General features: G+C 39.8%; 1 protein-coding gene and 2 long non-coding RNA genes across 3 annotated transcripts in view; 1 reads left to right on the top strand and 2 right to left on the bottom strand.

Annotated features, from left to right (window-relative positions):
* LOC148717920 (uncharacterized) overlaps positions 1 to 1,303 on the top strand; it is an 8,805-nt gene extending 7,502 nt beyond the window's left edge. Inside the window, exon 3 of the long non-coding RNA XR_015994385.1 lies at positions 190 to 1,303. This is a non-coding gene — a long non-coding RNA (uncharacterized LOC148717920). The remainder of the gene's footprint in view (positions 1 to 189) is intronic.
* Positions 1 to 23,830, bottom strand: part of LOC111345688 (4-hydroxyphenylpyruvate dioxygenase a) — a 192,804-nt gene that overhangs the window by 91,690 nt on the left and 77,284 nt on the right.
* On the bottom strand, positions 2,069 to 8,646 carry LOC148717919 (uncharacterized). The gene is made up of 4 exons (XR_015994391.1): positions 8,515 to 8,646; positions 6,079 to 6,204; positions 5,277 to 5,424; positions 2,069 to 2,198 (listed from the first exon to the last, which is right to left on the bottom strand). It is a non-coding gene; the product is annotated as an uncharacterized LOC148717919 (long non-coding RNA).

Raw genomic sequence — 23,830 nt, 5'->3', positions numbered from 1 at the left:
CTGTTATTCAAAGCACTTGATATTTAAGTGTTGAAAGTATTGGATTTGATTTGAAGAATTTTCTTTGTGTGGAAACATTGATCCATGGCAATTCATTTTTAATCAGTGTTTCATAAAAATGTGCACAAATGATTACACCATTAGCACTAGTGATGCTAATGGTGTAACTGTTCTTCTTGTATTTCTTAGACCACCAGGCCTTCTTCGTTTTATTGATCATGTTGTTGGTAACCAGCCAGAAGATGCTATGGTGTCCATTGCTGAATGGTAAGCCCAGTCTAACTGGTGGTTAAAATTGATATACTGCATTCTGGCATGTAAGATATCAAGTTTAACATCTTGTTTGTGTTTCCCTATCGAAGATCAGTGCTTGGCCACACTGTTACCTTTTCTTTTTATCCAATCCACTCCTCCTCCAACTGTAAAGGAACTGCATCGTGATGATATGAAGAGTTTAAGGTTTTAGAAGGAATAACATTAAGAAAGACAGAAACCATAGTCTTAGAATACTTCTGGATTGAGTGTCAATTTAACTCTGTAACTCCCAAGATCTGATTGTTAATTCTCCCCTCTAGCTACTGTAGAGTTGTTATGATGATAAAATCACGGAGCTACAGGTTAAAACTACAAAACTTTTTAATGTCCAGTTTGGGTTTGTGCGTGTTTTTGTATATTGACTGCCATGCCGTGGGGCCCAACAGTTCACATGACTTGCTGATCACATGACTAAAGTCATGCGTGTCATGCCACATCTACTACATATTCCTTGTAAATTAGAAATGAGAATTTGGTGTTAGATCAGGATAACAACTTTGAGATAAGTTTGAATGTTCTCATTGCCTGTTTGCTGGATAATTAACAATTCATTCCATGAACGCGTGCTGCATGTGAAATGATAGATATTAACCAACTCAAAAGATAGCCATCTTAGTGCGGGGAAAGGCTGAGGAGATTAAACGTGTATTGGGTAAATGAATAACTGAGTTTGGTTGGGTTTTGGATGACTTGGGTACTTTTTTAGGTGGGCTTGCGCGCATTTTAGAACGATATGAATAATTAGTATGTGCGCTCGCATGTTCAAAGGATTTGCAATTCTTAAAAAAGGCGGCATTTTGTGAACAAAATGTCGTTAAGTTTTAAGGCTTGAATTATTGTATTGATAGGGAAATAAAGTGAAGGTTTTTGGGTGAAACGTTAACTGTAAGTGAGGACTGAGTTAAATACCTCGGGAGGTCACAGTTTTAGTTATTGGGCTGCAGGACAGTAAAGGTCAATCGTACGATTAAACTCATGTTCACTGCGATGGATGGTGTTTTGAGTGAATTATATGGATACTGTAGACAGCTTGTGATCATGAGGATTGATCATGAACATCGATTCTATTTACAATGAGAAATCAAAGCAATTCTATCTTATAGGAGCCGGGTAAAGCCACTCATCAGTGATGTTGTGGGGAGGGGTTGGCGGGGGATAGGGGGGCTTATTTCGGAAACCATTGGCTATTTGATTCTCTGCTTAAGCTCTTTTCTTCGTTAGCGTATGGAAACTTAACATACAAATTGTTTTTATTCTTTATTTTGGAACCAAACCATGCAATTATATTTACCTCAGATAATTCACTGCGACTGACTGTTTTATTACGCTTTCAATTGCAATTTTTATCGAGGACATCTCTCTTCTCTTAAAACTTGAAATAAGCTCAAGATAAAAGATCTCAAGCTTGTCTTTCTGTCTGCGTTTGTTTGTTTGTCTGTTTGTTTGTTTTAGCCTATGCATCCTCTGGCATTTTACTGCAACCAAAGAGAGCTAAGATGGACTAATTATAGCCTAAGCTGAGCTCAGGTAAATCTGAACTAAACAGAATTTTAACGACTTGACTTTAACGACCCTTTTCATCACAGGGGCATGCGTACATTGTTTCTTTTTAACCCGTGACTCGAGAACTGATCACATATAACTTGCCGGTTGGAATATGTTAATATCACCTGGAACCCTCGAAGGAAAATCTATAACAGCTTCCAGGGTGAATTACAGCTTAGACATTGGGTGCTGAAAGGGTAGGTGTATATATACTTGGCTTTAGCTGGAGCCTCCAGCTCTACATTAACAGTGTTACTGTTTTCAGCGATGAATCGCACTCCAAGATACGAGAGAAGCCCTGCTACACCGTTACTGAGGGTGCGCATGATGTTTTGAGCCTGGAGTAAAGAAAAAAAAATAAACTTCATACGAGTAATGTTAAAGAACTGTTACAAGAAAGCAAGCGGCTATCCTACCCTTGGAACCCTCAAAGTGACTAGCAGCTATTTTCTCTTTGCAGTATTATTGCTGAGTCAAACTTAAAGAATTGGAGAATATATATATATATCTTATTAGACGTTTTGTTGTGTTGTATCGCTGAGTATTTTTAACGAGTTGTGCCGTATTTTGAAGAGCCCGTAGGGAAAGTCAAGATACAAATAGCGAGTTAAAATGCTCAGCGGTACAACACACCCAAACGTCTAATAACTTTTTTATTATCGGATACACCAAATTGTTATTTCAGTACCGGCGAATTTTACGGATATTTATTTACCGTGAGTGCATGAGAGAAGTATGCGAGGCAGAACGGAATTCGCGCGTTGTCGTGTTGCTGTTTCTATATTCTTCATTCTCACCTAACTGCTATTCTTCGTTCGATTTATCAAATAAACTTGGATCAATATTCGCCAGCCAATCCGACATCTCGTCAGAAATATCATTTAAATTGTCCGCCATTTTTTTTTTTTTTTTTTTTTTTTTTTTTTTGCAACTTCAGTCCCATCCGTCGCTTGCGCGATGCGAGAAAGCCTGTCTAACTGGCTCTCTGGAGTAAAAATACCGCGTGATGTTTGTGCTCGCCTATGGCGTCATTTGTACTCTTCGGAGTTTAGTTGGATAATAAAGGAAAGTATCACCTTTCAGAATATCTCCATCCTCGGAGACCCAGGGGCTGTGGGTCGATTTCAAGTTAGGGCATGAAGAGCCCCTGGGGACATTGTCTTACAAGACTAGTTCCAAACGGTCGCAGTCGTTCTGCCATCTGATTGGTGCCAGAAAATCTTTGTGCTTTTCTGCCCAATCAGAGTGAAGTGTGCTTTGGAGTCCTTTCGTGTGTTGTAACACGGACAAATACCAATAGCTCAGTTGCTCGCTATGCCTTGGGCCGTGCGACGGAGATTTGCGTGAGGTGAAAAGTTTCAGTCTCAGCACACAATGTAAGAGAAATCGATCAGATTGCCCGCGAAAATCTTACCGAAAATTATACTGAATAGTTTCGCAGGTATCACTTGAGAACGTGTTTTAAAGTTTGCGAGGTTTGTATACTGACACGATGGTTGCAGTCATTGATATGTCGCTTTAAACGTTAACCGAGACTTGAGCTTACATCTTTTCTAGATTTTTTGCATAATTTGCTGTGACTGAAATCCCGTGAAGTTATTTCGTCGCACGTGCCACGCAGGTATGTCGAGCAACTGGTACTTGCGCAACTTTCTGTGCGTGCCAAAATCTAATCTCATCTTCGCTTGAAAAAAAAAGAAAAGCAAAGCGTGGAAACTTTTGCTTCTTAGATGTGGGTAGATGACCCTGTACTATTAAGCTGACATTTGCAATAAAGCAAACCCGCCCTTTCCATCCATTATTTCTTGGTCTCTGGTTTTGTTTTCCCCATTGAAAGCAGCATCGGATCGATTCCCAATGATCAAAGGTATTTAACTTGGTCTTCAACAATCGACAGAAGAGGTGAAATGACAATGACCAAGGGACTGGAAGAGAATCCGTGGCCTTCTTAGCTCAAGAATTTCAACACTCTAGGCAGCATTTGAAAGATTAAACTCTTTCCAAACCCCTTCGGTAACTGCCCGAAAAATTCTCTCCTTTCCACGATGTTCTCGTTAATAAGTTTTTGTTCAGATTTTAATTAGCTAACCGGAAACACAGCAAAGCTTTCTCTAAGCGCTTGCTGGAGGTCGTCCACGAACTTAGGCCGTATTGTGAACGACTTTACTACAAAGCGAAGATTAGATTTTGGCGCGCACAGAAAGCAGAAAGCTACGTAGGCGAAAGCGCCAGTTGCTCGATATACCTGCGTGGCCCGTGCGACGAAATAACTTCACGGGATGGGAAAAGTCTCCGTCACAGCAAATTATGCAAAAAATCTAGAAAAGATGTAAGCTTAAATCTCGGTTAACGTTTAAAGCGACATATCAATGACTGTAACAATCGTGTTGTATACAAACCTCGCAAACTTTAAAACATGTTCTCTAGTGATACCTGCGAAACTATTCAGTATAATTTCCGGTAAGATTTTCGCGGTTAATCTGATCGATTTCTCTTACATTGTGTGCTGAGACTGAAACTTTTCACCTCACGCAAATCTCCGTCGCACGGCCCAAGGCATAGCGAGCAACTGGGCTATAAGTATTTGTCCGTGTTACAACACACGAAAGGACTCCAAAGCACACTTCACTCTGATTGGGCAGAAAAACACAAAGATTTTCTGGCACCAATCAGATGGCAGAACGACTGCGACCGTTTGGAACTAGTCTTGTAAGACAATGTCCCCAGGGGCTCTTCATGCCCTAACTTGAAATCGACCCACAGCCCCTGGGTCTCCGAGGATGGAATATCTCTTGCCTACTGCACAAATAATCGTTGTCAGTAGCACAGAAATTGTACAGAGGACAGTATAGAGAATATGCATGCATTAGGGTGGAAAGGGTTTCTAAACATCTAACGATTTACTATGTAGTACTATATTATGTAGAAAACAGGTGGTGGACTCGGAAATAAATAAACTTACTGCTCATGGGTGTTGTTTTGATGTAACGCTTAACCCTAGAAACTAATTTAAAGGAAACGTGAAGCAGCTGAACGGGGGAATTACACGTTTTATCTCAGTAAGGAAAAAATCCTTAAGAGGGCAGTCCATTTATAAAGTGACGTTATCGTCCGATAGACTGGCAACATACAATCGAAACATCGTGGTATGCAGTAAAAGGAAAGAGAGAAAGCTCTGTCTTCCTTCCTTTTCTTCCCCTGTCCTTTAGGGACGGACTTGGGAGGAGGGGGGTTTGGGGAAACACCTTATTTCATATTTTTTTCATAATCCCTTATGAATGAGTAGGGGAGGAAGGGTTGAAATGATCTAGGAACGAGGTTTAGAAAGGAAAAACAGCCTAAATAACTGCAACGGAAACCTTTTCCTTTTCATTATTATCCAGCTCTTTTGTACGTTTTCTCATGCTGCTATTTACCTGAAGGTCTTGGACATCAGCTCCTACGATGCCAAATCTTCGACCAATTATACTACGCTCGAGATCTTGGAAGGAAGCTCTTTCAGACTGTAGCTACGTGGTATTGAACGCACTACAAGAATCATGGGTAGCGGACTCAGCAATGCTCCTGAGGATGAAAAGAAAAAAGCGAACTGTTTAAGCCCTTAACTCCCAAGATTGGATTGTTAATTCTCCCCTTTAGCTGCTACACATTTCCTTGTGAATCAGTTACAAGAATTAGGTGTTAGATCAAGATTACAACTTCTGCCTGATAAGTTTGAGTATACTCATTACCTGTTTGCGGGGTTATGTATTGATATTATAGGGAGAAGTTACTTGCTAATCACCTTTACAAGTTAAAGTTCATCAGTTACTGAAACGTTCACCCGCGATTCTTAAAAGTGAATGTTTAAAATTATGCAGATAGTATTATTTTTCGTAGTTTTTGATAAGACCTGTAAATATATTGGGTCCTCGATCTCAAAACTCTGTTGTTACTCCTCCCAACTCAAGTATACGTTTTTCGATTGGAGGAGAACGTGACACGTAATACGTTCTCCCAAACAACAACATGATCTTTCGACTCGCACGTAATATGGTCATGCTCCTTGAAACCGCGGCAAGTTTGCGTGCCAGTCCAGTATTTTTTAGTTAGGAGGTATGACAAAACACTGAATAACTGACCCCCATGGGGAACAGTGAGTTTTGTCTCTCCTCGAACTCGAAGTTTCCCTCAAGACTAAATATTTCTTTTAGAAGCGGTCAATCCGGCAACGCTTACCATCATTTGGTTTCCATAACTACCATAAAGAGATCCATTTGCGCATTTACTTTGGTAGTGAGTGAAGCCCCTCCCTCTTCACCTCAGTTGACAGCTTTTTCTCATGGATATTGTACGCCACACCAACTGTTGCAGATGAAAGAATTTGGTTATCAGTTATTAGTCTTGAATGATAGACTTCAAGCAGTCCCTCCTTTTCGGCTAAATCCATAAAAAAAAAAAATCAGAAAAAAGAAATTGACGTGAAGCACCTCACTCATGGAGCTCCCCCGGCGCATCAGCGTCACTCCATCCCCGTGGCGCGCTATCATTAATTTTTTTCCCCGATTCTTTTTTTTACTCGCTCGACGGACTTCGCCGGAAAAGAGGGACATCTCGTAGACTACTTGAATGAGGACTTTAGACACACGTGTTCGAAATACCTGACTTCGCGCTCGAGACCTAGCTTGTCCCTTTTTTTTTTAATTCTTCCGATGGGGAAAATAACAAGAATGATACGAAGAGAAGGTTCAAGTGCACCTGTGGAGAGGGGAAGGAGGGAGTGTCCCTGTGGTTTCAACCAATTTTGATATTTAAACATAACTCGTTCCCAGCCATCCGGTCGAACGCGACCGCGTATGTTAGGTAAAAGTCGATTGGGAAAGAGTTAGTCTCAGGGTTGTAGTTGTAGTTGTTGTGACCTTAGCTACTTCGACTGTCGTATTATTTCAGAGCATTTTAAGCATAAAGTATTATGCTTTTCGCCTTCTCTTTCATTTGACTTTTTAACCTTATTCGTAAACATTAAGGCCAGCTCAAGTTAATTTCAGTGCGCTGGACTCTGGGTCGGTTGGCCCGGGTTCAAGTCCTTCCAGGAGCATGACGTTATGTCCTTAAGCAAGACGCTTCACTCACACAGCTTCGTCTTCTCGGATAAGACGTAGAGCCGTAGGTCCCGTCTCCTGGAGGGTTAGGGGAAGGAGACGTAAATATCCCATGCACGAGATTACTGTGTAGTGGATGTCCTCAGAGGGGTGTGATGGGTGGGAAGATGAGATCGCTTCATGGACTGAAGCGGCCGCCAGAGGCGCCTGATAAAAATGCTGACGTCCGATCTCAACCTTACAATACTGTTAAGCGCAACGGAATATATCCACATAGAAGTCTGCGCTATATAAATGTAAAAATGTAAAATGTTAATGTATCTCGTATCTTTTGTGCCCCCTCGTTAAATTACACTTTCTTCGTGCTCATAAATTAGCCTGAAAATAATAAAAATGTCTTCATGAAAATACAAGAGGTCTTTTGGAATTTGCTGAGAATACAAATTAAGGCAGACTTGCCACAATGTCTTCTCGGTCACCGACAAGGCACACAGCAAAGATTTGCACAAGCATTTCATTGAAATTAGTACACTTTGCATAGACATCAATCAGGACACCTTTCGTTCACAAATTTGTACTTTGTGAAGCGGACGTGACCGAAACGTTCTCGGGACATATTGGCTTCGTGAACACACAGAGGCACACCTCTTTAGACCGCTTGCAAACAGATTAGCTTGTTTAAAAACCGTTATCTAAAAACATTGAACCTAACCGAACGTCTCTATTGACAAAGCCTTCAAAGTTGTATGAGAACTCTTCCCTTATCAGCAGAACGACTAAAATCAATTAGAACGTAGCTAGCAGAACCGCGCAATCAAATTCAATGTTTTTAAGCGTGCTCAAAATCCCGATAGTGCACGCTGACAGCGTCAGCAAATCGCTTCGCCAGAAATTTATTTTTCGCGCGAGCGGCCGATTGTTAGCGCGGGGCAAAATAATATATTTCGCGACAATAATGGATAGAAACAGAAACTCGGCCTACTAGCCCGAAAACGAAGACAATGTTTCGACCTTTTCCCTTGGGCTAGAGTTCTTAAATGAGGTAGAAAAAGCGAAAAACAAAGGAGAAGGAGACTCGGCATTAGCGCCGTCACGATTCGCTTCAACTGATATTATTGTCCGTTTTTCGCGTCGGATTTGATGCACAATTCCACTGGCTATGTTCTAAAACAATTGGTTCATGTTTTCAGCCGTGCACTATCGAGTTATGGAGCACGTGGGAAGTTTGGAGAGTACTCAAGAAGCTAGAGTTGCCCTCGGCTATCGCCTCGGACAACTCTTACGCTTCTTTCGTGCTCTCCAAACTTCTCGCATGCTCCATAACTCGATAGTGCACGCTAAAGCATGAACCAATTGTTAATTTTCAGTTAAAACAGTTTTGTTTAACTTGGGCAAGGTCACGAATACAAATACAATTAATGCAAGCAGGTATTTTCGCGAGCCGCTTCCATTTACTGGCGAAAAGAGGCTTATTGAACAGTTGAGCTTTGCCTTTAAATGAAAGTTATGCTGTTTGCTGTACACCACAGCAGTGTCAGTTAGGTAGCAACTGAGTTCTTCAACATTTACATACCTTCCTTGTTTGTGTTGTGTTTTCACTGAAGACGACAAATTAAACCCTTAGTACATTAGTTCATTGGTTCGTTCGGTCAGATACTCGATCTTTACGAAAACAAAAACATACTTTACTTAAGGTCGAGTGGTATTTTAAATAATCACCCGTGGCGTCGAAAGTCTATAAGTCTACTATAATGGGAAAAATAAAATCTCCCATCTAAAAATATGCTGACAAACTATGAAATAGTCCCTTTTACAGTTGTATGCTTGGTGGCCAAGCCTTTAAACAGGAGTGAGGCTAAGGGTGACCCTGTTGTGATAGAGACCTGTATCTAGTTAGCATGATAACAAAGTAATTTGCATTTGAAAAGCAGCCACATCTCTATCATAACAAGGTCACCCTAAGCCTCACTCCTGTTCAAAGGTTTGGCCTCCAAGCCCACAACATCAAAGAAAAAATCATCTAACGCCGAAATTTGAAAAATTTCCGTTTCTTTCCCCGAGTATATGAGTCATTTGTTATGTTCTCATTATGGACATCAACAAGGCGATAAGATCATCATCATTAGTCGTACTATTATATTCTGGCTGCCCTGATTGTTCAGCCCTCTAAGACTATGTTCTCTAATTTCTCCAGATTTGTACGTAAACAAAAAACCTTAACGCATGGTATGAGTTAAGAGTTTGCATTATTATTTCTATTAGTGTATACTAAAGGAGTGGATGGCGTTGAAGGAACACAGTGATTGGCTAAACAAACTCCGAAACCCTTTCAAGTAACTTGCGCGGGAATTGTACATAAATAGGGAAGAACAAAGCATTATGCTCACGTTCGAATTAAGGTGTTTACTAGAAATGCAACTACACGCCTTCCCTTTCATATCTAATTACGTAAAACTAGCCACCAAAAATTATGTATATAAATACCTTGATTTAGCAAATAAAGTTTGACGTAATCAGGACTAGAGTGTAAGCGAGTCAGACTCTTCGTTGAGGACCCAAAAACCGGCCAAGTCTAAAGTAAAAGAAGCAGTCGGCACTTATCTGTTGGCCACGAAACCTTCCCTGTTGTAACAATGGTAAATATATAATATAATCATAGGTGTAATGTATCGAAGGATGAAGTAACCAAAAATTCCCCCGTCTGAACGGTCTCCATGGTCTGCACGGTATGCACAGTCTGCATGGTCTGCAATCTGCAGTCTGCAATCTGCAGTCTGCAATCTGCAGTCTGCAATCTGCAATCTGCAATCTGCAATCTGCAGTCTGCAGTCTGCGTTTTAACATGACCGCCATAAAATGGCTGTACACATCTTTCAGCTAGCTGCTCCATAGTTTCAACTCCATCAAGCCTACAAGACAGAGAGTATATATCTCAGCTATATTACATTCTAAACCTAAGGGTTGACAGTCTTAATTCTTATACATGCTTGATTAAGCCCAAAATTACTAGATGACATAGGAATTTCACAGAAAGGCAAGGTCAGTAAATCCATTGGAAAAATTTCAATTGGTAACTTATAATTAGTTCGAAGCAAACGCTGCCAATTTGGCAACCTGTGTTCAAAGGTTACACAGCAAATTGTGACTTTCCTTTTCAATTTTTTTATATCATAACCAAAGTAAAGCCCACGCTTTGATTGGTGAATTCAGTACCCACCACTTACCCATGAGTTTCTGCAGCTGACATGAGATAATGTAAAGACTAGTTTTCGCACGCTTGTTTTTCCTGGTGATGTATGATCTTTTAAATAAAAGGGAACTCTTTTGCGGCAATGTATCAATGTTATGTTATAAAACAAATGGTAAACACCACAGCACACACTACTAAGTTATGGATGCACTTAGGAGGTTTGCTAAACACTGTGATGTTTACCATTGTTAATTTTGGGTGTGGGACTAGCGGGGTAGCTAAGTTTTAACTCTGCAGGTAACCCTTATATCATGTTATGTCTCTAAATTTAAAGACTTTGAAAAAAGTAGGGCTTGTAACCCTGTTGAGGGTACAAAACATTTAAGTACATGTATGAAAAATAATTCAGAAGAACCTGATTTTGTTTCAAGTTGGTGTGAGGCCCAACTTACCAGGTGTCAACCCTGTTTAACTATTATCATCATTTTCCTCACTATTAACCACTTAATGTCACTATTATTATTATTATTATTATTATTATTATTATTATTAATATTATTATTATTATCATTAATTTTGCTATAACTACTGTTTTCTTCATTATTATTATTATTAAAAGAAGTGATTAATTTCCAGAATTGATTTACAGGTATCTTCTCCCTACAATATCCAGTCATCATCCAGCTGATCAGGTAGACTTTGTCTTGATCTAACACTAACTTCTTGTAGCTAATTTATGAGGAAATACGGTTCAGCTAGAGGGGACAATTAACAATTAGATAATGGAAGTTAAAGGGTAAAAACTGAAGCAATCACATGTACCTGTTAATATCCTCAGCCTGTAAGATTCTTGTATCATCATCAAGTGGCTCATTACCGCCCTCCTGAATCTTATAGAATTGGTAATTCTGCACTTCTTCAAACAGATGATAAAGGTTTTCTTTACGAGTGTGCAGTTGGCTCCACTAAAAGTAAACAGAATCACAAAAAACAAGGAAGTAGATTGGAAAAATAAATAGTCAATCTCAAATAAAAATTAATGCATCTATGCATCATGTAAGAAGAGAAAAAATGGTAAAGAAAAAAATCATAAGTGCAGTTTTTAAAAATTAGAGAAGCCAGTTCTTGTTAACTGTTTGACTAGCCTGATCTAATTTCTCCTTACAATATCACCACAGAATCACACATTTAAGTCACAAGAATAAAGGAAATATCATTGCCAACTGAGAAGAAGCTCTTTAATGTGTTAACCAAATTCTCCTTGTCAGCACCGTGCTACCTAAGTGTAAAAATCTTGAACAAAAGCTTATCTTTCAAACCGGCAGTCTAAATCCCACAGGGATCAACGAACGCTTTTCATTGCACTAATTTATTCTTGTTTTTCTCGTTGCCACGTTCCCAGCAATAACGTAGCTCCATTCTCTGCCTTTAAAAGCACACACAACCCACAATTCCTCTATTCGCTCCGACGAAGGGCTAACGCTCGAAACGTCAGCTTTTTCAATCGTTAAGGTGGCCAATTTACCACTTCAACTTTGTTGATATATTCAAATTATTTCGTTATTCCCACCGACGCAGCCCCAAACAGTTTCTTTCGAATCTATCAGCCTTTTTCCACGTTTTAGTCATGTTTCGTCACATGTAAAGCAAGTCCATATCATATGAGCTAAATAAGTCTTTGGATTATACTCCTTGTAATTCTTCCAATCGATTTATCACATATAGATGTCGAGGTTTTGTGTAAAACGTGCTTGTATATAGGTACTTGCTATGTTGCCTCTCTTTTACCGCTTTTATTTTGTGTTTAAACGGAGTATCCAGGAACGGTTTGATTGTATTTATCTTCACTTCGACTTCTATGTAGAGATGAATTCAGTGAGATACACCACTTATCTGATTGGATGAAATCGAACTTTCTTCATCATCACTTTGGTCCCATGTATGATCATACCATTCGGACTCATAGCCACTCTTATACACCCATTGCTAGATTTCCATTGGTCTATCATTGATTGACACACGTCATAACACGGAAACAATTTGGACAGACCGGTCATTGACTTTGATCCGAAAAACATGTAAGGATGCTATCACTTGATTAAAATTTGATGGACAGATAATAATGAGACTACCTAGGTTACAACACCTGCTGGCATTTCGTATTTTTCCCGGTTTGTCTGCTCTATGGTTCATTTTTCCCGAGAAATGGGAATGTTCATGAGCATAGTGCTGCGTTTTTGAGTATCCTTTTCGTTCGATTTTTTTCTGATAATTTTTTTCAACGGGAGATTTAATTATTTCTCTTCGAATCATTGTCATTGAATTACGTCGATGTATCGTTGTTATTTTTTTTTCCTCACTTGCGGAATTTTGTATAGAATTCAAAGTCAAACACTTTCGTCACTGCTAGTGATCACACGCGTTACAGTTTATTTTTAATTAAGATTTGAACCAAAGTAAACATTTTTATTGAGAAAAAAACCTGTCGCATGTTTTTACCTCGAACGGACTATTGTTCATTTTCAGAGAATTTTAAATACTCATGAACTGACTGATCACCGTCCTAACTATTTTCATTTTATCGGAGTAGGATGAATTATTCACATCCCATCATAGGGTTTAGGCGGAAATAAACCTCTTTTATTCGCGATTTTTTTTTTTTTTTTTTTATACGATACGAATGCTAATGACATCTTGAAATCACTTTTACAATTGGAAGTGTGAGTCGCCACCTTGCGTTTTAGTGTTTCCATTGTTTGTCTCACTCTGATGTTTGACTGTTAGGGTATTTATTTTCATTTTGATATGGCAATAAGTGGGTTAGGGAATTGGGCTTAGGGTGAGAGTTAAGGGTGTAATCGTGTGAGTGACCGCATTAACCCAGGTTCGTATACTGGTCACGACAATTTCTTCTTTTTATTCTAAAATGAACGTTTCTTGAATATTCATTTTATCTTGAAATCATTTTCCCTAAGGGAGGATTAAACACCATCTTAGGTTTCATTATTTTTATTGTTTTACACCATCTTAGATGACCTTTATTTTTTCAAATGATGAAAAAAAACACGCTCCTATAACCTACGCAATTTAACCCTATACCAGGATTTATTCAACGCTTTTAATTTGTGTTTCCTTCCTACATCTCTCATCCATTTCCTTCTAATTTACAAGTGTGGATACTCTATATATTGCCCTAGAACCGGAATGGGGAGTTGCGTGACACTGTGTATCATCCATAAGAAACACTCATATTTCGTCTATCCACTTTGGTTTCTAGAATGCTCTTATTCTTTTGAAATTGTCCTGCCAAAACGCTTCTCTCTCTATTTCTTCTTCTTCTTTTAGTACACACCATTCGCATTGACTGCAATCACAGGAGAAATCGTAAAAGTCAGACATGATAATACTGACCAAGAGTTTATAGCGACAAGGTCTACCCGAACACTTTGACAGCTTGTCAATCCCTGTGTCTTACTATCGTACATCTCTTACAGATCGAGCAGTGCGTTATAATGCTCGTAAGATTCATCCTCCTCCTGACTTTCTCATGTCACTAATTTGGTGCGATAACCGTTTTTTGGCGTCGTCTAAAGAACTCTTTTTTAACACACTTGGGTAAAGACATGAAAGAAAACCCTTAATGGGCAGGAGCCATATTAGATGAATTATTAGCCATAGTCAAAGAAAAAAACCGCTACACATGATCTCGGCGTCATGCGCAGACAAGTGACTACCTACATCAAGGAGATTGAAACCTACGACCAAGGAGTGGGAGAAAAAAATACATTCCATCGGTTGTACTATCAACTGATGCCTTCCTTTTGGGTCTATGTCACTTATTTTCAAGTTCTTCGCTCTAAAGACCCTGTATGACAACGTGTTGGGTGACAAATAACCGTCTTTTGTGAAATATGCAAAAATCTTGCGTGTCTATTCTTGTTTACCAAACTTGCGTTTTAAACGACACTCATTTTTTAAAGGTAAAAGTCATGCGTTAAATCCGTGAGCCCAAAAATTAAACATTCTCATTCTAAAATCAAATATTGCACATTTTTTAGCGTCACGCAGGATTTTAGTCATATCCTGCACGTAATGCTTTTAGGGTGTTTTTTCGCTGTTCACACCCTTGTTGGAACGTGATCTGTACTACAATGATCAGGTATAAAATAAGTTCCTTCACTATCTTGTTCATACTCCCTGACGAAGTTTGTGTTATCAGACAAAACCAGTAGGAGAAAATAAAGAAGTTGACATGATCTGTTGCTGTGTGCTGCTCACTAGAGCATATTTAAAAAAAAAAATTTAAAAATTGTTAATTTGAGGCCATTCATGTAGTTGATACCTGTCTCGTATATGGTGCCTGTGGGAAACGGAGCTCCATTCTTGCCATTATTTTGAAGAGAGACGGATATGGGTTTCGCGTTGAGGCGTTAGTGTTGACTAAATACGAAGCAGATTGGCAACATGTCGGGTCGATATCTATTCTCGGAAAGTGCTTATATGCTTCCCATCTTCAGGGTATTGACGAGATATCTCTGTCAGCTTAGAATAAGGTGCGTGTGAATCATAGTGGTACCTCGTACGGTTCAATGAGCCCAAGCATTACATCGTATAAAGCTGGCATCTTGTATGCAGATCGCGAGAGCCACCGAATTCTGCTTTGGCGGAAAAACTCCGCGGAGGTCGAAGTCTTTGCTGAGAGTGGAATTCAGGGGAACAAGGATGGAATAGCCAGCAGGACCGAGTTCTACCAACCCACCGGTCTTTGCGTGGAGTTCGATCACGTTGCCTACGTTTGTGACGCACAGCCAAACTGCATCAATATCCTAACCTCACTTAAACAAACGGCAACACTTTTTAATGCTTTGGGAAAGATCTATGAAGCCTTCTTAGTCCATGAAAAGCACCAGTATGGCAGTGACCTCGTTAGTGGTACTCTTCGGGTCTTGCGTAGCAACGAGAACTCAATCAGAGATGAGGTGGCCAATTTACCGAGAAGCCTCAACGGTCCTCAGGGTAATGTGGCGTAAAAGACTGTTGAGTCCGTTCAAATGTTAAAATGTGGCCTTGAAAAGCATCAGCAAGTCTTAAAATTACACGAATACGATGCCCTTAATTTAATAAGTTGCATGACACTGGATGTGAAGAATATTCACTCTGTTGTGCATCATAAAGATCCACTTTGCACAGTGTTGGATTATGCAAGAAACTTTGGAAATGCAGCCAAAGAAGGTATTAAGAGAACGACCCATTGGGCGGCGATCTACTTTACAAATCCAAAGTCTTGGTATCCTGTGCCCGAACGTGCCATGTTTCTGTCGGCCATGCCTGTTATACAACCCTTGCCAGCTGTACCAATGACACCACAGTGTGTACAAGTTATGAGGGACTGGGCACAAACGTTTGGTGCTGCAGTGCGTCAGGGCTCTGTCAGAGAAAGGACAACAATGGCAAGAGCCGGAACCCTGCCTTCCTACCTCTACCAGAGAGGTGCGACTGGGTGAGTCAGTCTCCCTTGAACGCTTCGGGGAACAACGGAGAAACGAAGCCGAAGAAGCAGACGAGGAAGACGGAATACTGGAGTACGATTCAAGCAGTAGCGAAGATTTGGATGACAAGTCTACTAATAAACGACGAGGCCGACGAAGATGTTGGTGGAATTCCGTCGTTGGATCGCGAAGCAACTTTTTTGCTTGGAACGGTTTCACATTTTAGAAGAACTGTTCGCTTCTAAAGAAGAATTATAGTTTAATTGCAGCGAATTGCTAAAGAAGCTCCTAGATGATAGCCATCATCAAATAAACATTTCGCTTTAATTTAGCCGTAGGTGACCAAAGCGTACTATAAGAGTTTGTATGGATTTAAAATTCAAACTATTTCTGTTTTTCCTTTGAAAGTTACAGTGCAGTGACGCGAAGTCTTTACACGCGTCAAAATCGCTCAAATGGCTTACAGAGGCGTTTCGGCGACATAAAAAGGACACCACTTAGAGAGGTTCGAGCTTTATCGTAGCTTTTCAAAGGAAAACAGATATCCTTTTCGTTCGAAATTGAAATCCATAAAGGCTCTTATTTAAACCTCTTATAGTACGCTTTGGTTACCGGTGATTACGGTATTTAATTTTGAGCCGGAACATGTAGCACTGGTTAAACTGGGGTCGAAAAAAATATATGTTTCAGTATCTATTGGGCACAATTATACTCCATTTTATGGAATTTCCAGATGATCGTTTCCATGGCTGAAAATTGTGAATGAACAAACTGTCTTCTGAGTTACGATTGACGGTGACTTGCCATATGTGTAGTGAACAGTGAATTTGCTGTGGTACGTCGTGATATGTACCCCTAATGCTCTTCATTGATCGCTATCATCTCCGAGAAACACTTTTTTCAGAGATCGAAGTAAGCCGGAAGGTAGGCGTCATCGAAAAAAAGAGGCAAAACAGAAAAAAACGAAAAAAAAAAAAAAAAGGAGCAATAAAAACCATAAAAATGACTCATTGACTGACGAAACTCGATTAAAACCAGTCATGAAAAACAAATGAACTAGATCATCGTTTTAGTGCAGAGAGATACTGCCAATTCAATGTAATGGTCAGTGCTTGGGTCTGCTGTGAGGGAATCTGAAACGGAACTTCAAGGATCATTTTTGCTGAGGTAAGGAATTAAGAAAATATGACCGGGATCGGCATTAGCCGGTAGAAACCGTCGGGACCTCGCGATTGAGGGAAAATTCCGGTCGTGCCTGGGATGGCGGGATTGAAGGACCCTATTGGGGACCCTCTCTGTTGCCGTTCCTTCGAAAGTTAAAAAGTTTGACGGGCCTGCACGACACCCGTCATTCGTCCGTTACTAATTCGGTAGGTAACTGACGTTATTAAGAAAGATTCGAAACTGCAATCAGCCTAAGAAGCTCGATACAAATGGTAACAGTTACACTCACAATCCATGGCGGGATGAATAGTTTCAAAGTCAGAAATCATATTCCTAGACGCGAATTTTTTAATGGGGAATTGATCCTTGACATGCAAACACATATTAAAGAGATGGAAACCTTTTAATACATGAACCTTCTTCACAAAGCGTAAATACGGGATTTGTACTAGAAGAGGCCCACGCTTCCCAAGAACGAATTTGTCTCACTCCACATTTTGTAAAAGCGTACAGAGTTTCAAAATACCCTTCGAGAGTCGAGGAAGCCTAGATGAGGGTTTAGAGAAACGTATCTCTGAAGTTATTTCTGAAGGAGAGAAATATACTTTACAACAAAGAAAATAGCGCGTACACCGCCTGGTTAGACAGTCTATAAGTCTTCTCAGGACTTGACTAGACCAGACGGCTAGAAAGGAACGATCTGTACTAAATATATACGTACGCAGACACTTAATGCTTACCATCCAAAGCGTTGATGCGGTGCCTCATATTTTTATCACCTCCAGAGGTTCATCTTCCCTTTTCTGGAATAGAGCCTCGTACTTTTTTCCTCAAGTAGTTCCATAGACGCGGCTAGTTCCTCCTAGACCTCTTCGTATTTCTTGTCACATGGTCTTTTTACCGCTGTAAAAATGTAGCCACGAAAAAATTGTCAGCAAAATAAATTCTTCGTGACTGAAGTGAGTACAGTAGATGACAAATTAATGGAAAAACCTTACCTATCCTTTTTTATCCCTTTCTTTGCTGGTGGCTGTGATGCTGATAATCCGTCTTCCTAACCAAGAGCCCCTCGTCCGAGTTTCTTATGTGGTAAGCCGATTTTCCACGTTTCAGTTATCGTGTGGTAATTAAATTGTGCCTATTAATGAAAGATATTATCCTGCACTTACTAAAAAACCATGAACACGGGAAGATCCAGGAGCGGCCAGTTATAGATAATAGCCTCTTTTCCCCCCTTCGATTAAGTTTCATCCGGAAACAAGCCTGTCAAAAACGCCCAATATTTAAGGTATTTCCCCAGTACGAAACGCAGTGTTCTGGCTGTTCTGCGCAGTTCACGCGTCACTCACTTGGACATGCCAAACTTTTTCCGCGAAACACTTGCTCATCTTATTTACTCAAATGATTAAAGGCAGAAATGGGTTCTCATACATTGGTTACAGAGAAAAAGGCTCCTGAAAAGAAATATTAATTGCTCTGGATGTTCACACCGGATGGAAATTATTATTTTCCGGAGGAAACCCATATCAGTGGTAGGTAAATAGGCAGTAAATAGCAGATAATTCCAAAGGTATTTATTTCTAGCCATAAAAAAAGATGGAAAGATTTATTTTGTGACACAAGTATGATTGGATTGACAAGAAATGCAACCGATGTGGACTAATGAAATCGATCCGGAGCGGATCGTTTTTTTTTAAAGGTAGCAGGCTCTCACTACAGCAGCATGTTCAGTTTCTCTAGAAATGGGCTGTGACAATTCCGCGCCACAAAGGTGGGCGCACTCTAACACAGACAAAACACCAAGCACAAACGAACCCGAGAAGACGCGCCACAACACAACTGAACGTCCTAATTAAAACAATAAAGGAACCAACAATAACGACGACACAATGACCACAATTATTTATCCTAGTTAATTTACAGAAATATGATAATTTAAACTCCAGTACACTGAAAATATTTACAAGGGTAATTACTATTAAGATAAAAAAAAGGTAGGTTGGTTTTTTAGTTCAGTTCCGTTCACCCTCGCGTCCTGTGCTTGACCTGTTCTTAACAATCACGTTCCACCATTCCACCAACAAACGACACATAAACCAAACTCACGATTCACAAACCAATCTTCGCGTTTAACAACCCAGACTCGCGTTTAACAAACCAAACTCAACTTCTCGTTTAACGCAGCTAAACGCAGTAGTTTCCAACTTAACGTAACTCGGTCCTCGCCCAGATTTTTCCTTCACTCCTCTTGTTTTCACTGGCTTTCCCTTCGACAGAAGATCACCTTCTCCTTTTCCTTCTTCTGCGTGCTTTTTTTTTTTTCGGCCAGCTTCTCGGCACACGTAAGCCCCCGGAAAATGAATTCTTTGTCGTGTGAAAGGACGAATTGTTTTATGAATGACTCTCAGTGATTGAAACGTGCCCCGATCCGAACGAATCTCTGTAACTTTTCCAACCTTCGCCGCCGGTGACCTTCTCTTTCAAAAAAAGAAAACCACTCACCACCCCGTAACCACCCGAATCCTTAAATACTTGTGGACGCAAGTTGCCAGAAAAGAATGAAGAAAACTATTTCATATATACAATAAAGGTTAATTACACAACAGGTTACACAAGTGAAGAATACAAGTTATGTGACAGATACAAATATGACGCACTACATTGATCCTAAGAGAATAAAATAGTTATTTACATATCCCTAAATAAATTCTTTAGCGCTTTCATGACATGGGCTCAAAGAGATTCCTTGAGAGCCATGTTTTTCGAGAGAATTGCGTCGTGCAAAGGTCTCATCAAAATGGCTCCAAATTGTAGAGAGGTGGCCTGGCAGGCTCTAATCTTACACCCAAGACACCAAGACACCAAGACTTAGTGGACCAGGGGTCATCGTTCAAATTGATAAGTCAAAATTTAACCACAAGTCAAAGTTTGAGTAATTTGGTAAGTAGCCAATACTGGCACTGTACAATGCTCATTTTATAGGTTGAACGCACATCAATATATCCCAAACTGTTTCTAAAGTTTGGTACCAAAAATAAATAAAGGAGTAAAAACGTGGCTCATTACCATTAGTAAAAGCGATAGTCCGATCGACATATTTACCCCAGCTAAATCAAGAGAAGACAATAAGTTAAGATTAAAAGTACTAATCAACTTTAAACATTTCTCCTAACTTTCAAATCCCAAACCAAGAAAATCACGTTGCAAAGGTGAGGAACTCTGCCGAATTTTCATTCCCAATAACAAAAAGTCCGACTCTGTTCAGAAGTTCTTGTTTACTGTAGTAGTATTATCATTTCACTTAATTATAGCAACCAGATCATTTTCACGTCAGTTAACTACAACAGAACAGTTATGTATCGATGATTATAATGACTAATTTGTTTTTAAGGACCAAAATAAATTGTCTTACAAAAGGAGCCGGCAGGCAGGTAGGTGGCCCATTAACCAGTAAATTCTACGGTTATTGACTGTTAGGGGTAACACTGCATGTGTTTTTTTTTTTTTTCGGAAATAGAGAACGGTTCACTATTATTTGATAGCTCTCTCAAAAAAGCACTATTCACTTGTCTGGTATCGTCAAGTGGTGCATTACCAAAAATCTTGTCCATCATATGGGACTGTACTTCTTTCGCAGTTTCATAGAGGACGCCGCCCTAGAAGAGAGAAATGAATACCTGGCTTGTTTGATACACAGTGTACGTGCCAGCCCGCCCATACCTACAGCTTGTAAGGCGACATAATGTGGCCACTCTTTTGGGCATTATACAATGCCAAGTACAACCTGGTTCAACTCTGCATGCTGACCAGTGGGCAGCAAATCGCCAGATACAGAGACAACTGGGTTTGAATCACAGAACAGTCAATTACTCCCTGCATTTCGTCGATCCGGTCACTAGGGTACAGAGTAACATGCGGAAAGCAAATGGTCGACAGCAAAAGAAAAGTTAAAAAAAAAATGAAGGTTAATAGAAACCCTAACTTTCTGATAGAATACCTTCATGAATTTATGTTGAGGAGATGGTATGGTGATACTCACCCGAATGGATGTTTTCAGCGTCTTTTGCAAGATACTGCTGAGCAGAATCCGCTTTAAAACTAGTTTAGTTTGCAATGCGGTGCTAGTTAAACCAAGAAGCACAGAAAATAAAATGTTAAAAAATTTGAAAGGTAGGGAAAAGAAGATTCTGAAGTTTCAAATAGACCTTTCATGTTAAATTTGCCACTGATTTTACGGTGCTGAAAAGAACATTTGATAAGACGCTTGTAATTGTTGCAGACTGACACTTGAATAGGTTCACATTAAAAGCCCTCAACTAAGAACCTAGGTTTTAGAACCTGTTAGGCTAAAGTTTGCCAATTAGACCCCTTCTGTAGAAGAACCTCTTTCGCTTAACATTTGAATCAGGTTCTCGTTTTATATAAAACTAAACGGTGCACATTTGGGCAAATAAGAGGGCAGGGGAGCGGGAGGCGGGAGAGGAAAGGGCGGGAAGTGGGAGTTCTAAGAGGGCGGGAAGAGAAGTGCAAAACGCTAATCACTTTCAGTTATTAATACGTTAGAATACTATCGAAAAAACGAACTTAAAATGTTATATGACGTGCATTTAGCGTATTCTGAACAATCGAGGAAACGAAAATTCGCTTGGGCTGAAAAACAGGCTTACTTCCGGTGAAAATGCAAACCCTTTTAAGGTGGTTACGCCTGGGGACATTGTTTTAGCAGATCGGGGATTTGACATATCAGACAGTGTTGGTCTATATGGTGCAAGCTTAAGTATTCCAGCATTTACTCGCGGAAATGCTCGGTTGCCAGCACTGGATGCGGAGTAAACTCGGAAAATTTCAAACGTCCGAATACATGTAGAGAGGGTCATTGGGTTAGTTAGGCGTAAGAATATGATTTTGCAAAGTATCTTAGCTGTGGACACAATAACTGCCAGAGCTAGTGATTCGTCTGCACCCACAGATAAGGTGGCCAAAGTTTGTTGTGCATTATGTAATTTATGTCCTTCTATAGTTCCATTTGATTAAAATTCGAAGAACAAACATTATTTATGCAACCAAGACAGAATGTTATTTATTTAATTACACTTTCTCCAGAGGAATATTTCTTATACAGCTATTTGCAAAAATTTTGGCCTGTAACATATATCATTGTATCATGTGCATCATAGGTAGTTTCTGACTATTTTAATCTTTATCTAGGAAAATACGGGTACAAATAGATCAAAATTTGTTGTAAATCTGCGTATTTGGATCATTACTATATCATTTTCCATTGAAAAGTAGCAACTAAAACACTTAAAATTTCAGTTGCTCTACATAATGATATATTTACATATGTTGGTGGCCATAACTGTTGCAAAAAGCTGTATTTAGAATAGGAGAATAATTATTTGTTACAGTTAAAATTCTAATATTGTGGTTTATTGAGTATATTTTGTAAAAATTGAGTAACAGAAATATGAATAAAAGATGTCATTGACGTACATATATGGGTACACATTAGTGTTACATTAGTCACCGACTTACACGACATGAAGGGCAAAACCATTGTCCAGATGGAGCTTTCTCGATACGCAAACATTCCATGTAGAACCAACCAATCTTGCATTGACCATTGTCACACCCAATTATGGTGCTATCTTCGATTTCCTCTTGGCAATAACCCCAGGGCCCACTTTCCCCCTCTGACTTATCGTCTTCCACGTTTGATTGAATAAACGCAGGTCGTGTAAACCACTTCCCCACAAGCTCTGGTAACACTCTCACAGAAAAGAATGTTGAAGCCTTGGTGACTGTCTGCTTCCAGAAAACAACATCAGGATAGATTCTCTCAATAGTGACTTCTTTGTCAGTCCAAACAACAAAGTCACAATATTCCACATCTGCTATGAATATTTGAGCTTGTACTTGGTAGTATACTGCAGTCACAATGAACAAACCCATTAGGTGATGCACCTAGATATGGCCATTCTGGATTGATATTCAGCCCACTGTCTGAAACAACAAGATAAAGATGAAATCCAGACATACGTCTCTCGTAAACTACCCTAGCAATCTTTTCATGTGAACATCTCCACCTCTAAAAGATATTGAAAAATTTTACGTACATATAGCAGTGATGAATACAATATAGCTAGGAAAGTTAGTACGGTACACATGAAAGAAAGAATAATGGAAAGAAATAGAATACTATTGCTGGTAAAAGTAATCAGAGTAGTCATAGAAACTGGAATCTACACAAGTCTGGTTGCTGATGTAGTAAATTTATGAGCTTCGGGATAGCAAATGGCTTTTATGAGCCCTTTTGAAGGTTTGGCGGGGTCAGTATGACAAGCTGCTTTAAGCTTGGAAGCTGTTATACGTCCAGCTCTATATGACATCCAGTGTTTAGACTGTGCTTGCTGTCTAGTTGCCCTCTCAACAGCTTTGCATTCTTTCTCCTCTATGGATACTTCAATGTTTTCACAAGCATTCAAAAGTTCCACAAAATTCATGTTGAAGCATTCTTGATCATAAAGACTGGTGAGTGTCCTGGGCATGTTTTCCTGGACCTTGGGTACAAAGGCTTTGTTGTGAGGAGGAACAAGTGAGAGCACAGAAGACTTGGTTCCTGTTGCAGCATATTGCTGCATAAAAGCGCTCTCTCTCACTCACAGAACGACGATCTAATGCTCTCCTCTTTTTTATATATTTTGTGTTTGTTTCCCCACAAAGACGCTGTGTCTCTTCTTCGCTGTTGTGAAATCGATCTCACAAGCAGGTAGATATGGGACCTTCTTTACATAGGCCGTTAGCCACTTGCTTATCTCTTCGGTACATGTCTTAGACGCCGATATTCTGTGGCCAGCTTCACAAGCATAAAGAAGTTAAGAGCGCCAACATGCGAGCATACTTCACAAAGTCCTGCCTTACAATCGCAATGCGCGAGAAGAACGTCGCCATTCTTTTCGCTTGCAAACCAAGGTTTAAGAGCAGTTTCTCCCGCTCTTTGTGAATGATTGACTCGTGCATGGACGAGTATTCTGTTATCTTTGATT

This window comes from Stylophora pistillata, chromosome 13 (assembly GCF_964205215.1).
Source record: "Stylophora pistillata chromosome 13, jaStyPist1.2, whole genome shotgun sequence".
Taxonomy (NCBI): Eukaryota; Metazoa; Cnidaria; class Anthozoa; order Scleractinia; family Pocilloporidae; genus Stylophora; species Stylophora pistillata.
Note: the sequence above shows the minus strand (reverse complement) of the source record. Positions and strands in the feature narration are given on the sequence as shown.